We start from the raw sequence: 341 nt of genomic DNA, 5'->3' as shown, positions 1-341 counted from the left end.
CGTGGTGAGGTCCATCCAAAGAGTGTTGGTAATCACTTGTTTATGGCTAATAATAATATAATTGCTACTGTGTTCAGTACACTGAGCACCAAGAAGATTAATCCCGATGACACCTATTGGGCTAGGGTGCATCAATTTGTGTGGAAATACCTAATCTCTTTTCATTTTTTATACTTGTAAGCAGAGTATTGCTATGCACCTTGTGGTGTGTCTCGCTCTGCAATTGTGTATTTCTGGTAAGTGATATCTCTTTTCTTTTTTATTTGCTTTTACATTACGTGTGAATGGGGTAACATGTAATTTGCTTGTTCCTATGGGGACATTGTAAATTGTAATGGGGG

The sequence above is a fragment of the Trypanosoma theileri genome, assembly GCF_002087225.1.
Source record: "Trypanosoma theileri isolate Edinburgh chromosome Unknown TM35_Tth_31_V1, whole genome shotgun sequence".
Lineage (NCBI taxonomy): Eukaryota > Euglenozoa > Kinetoplastea > Trypanosomatida > Trypanosomatidae > Trypanosoma > Trypanosoma theileri.
This window is presented reverse-complemented; position numbering follows the sequence as displayed.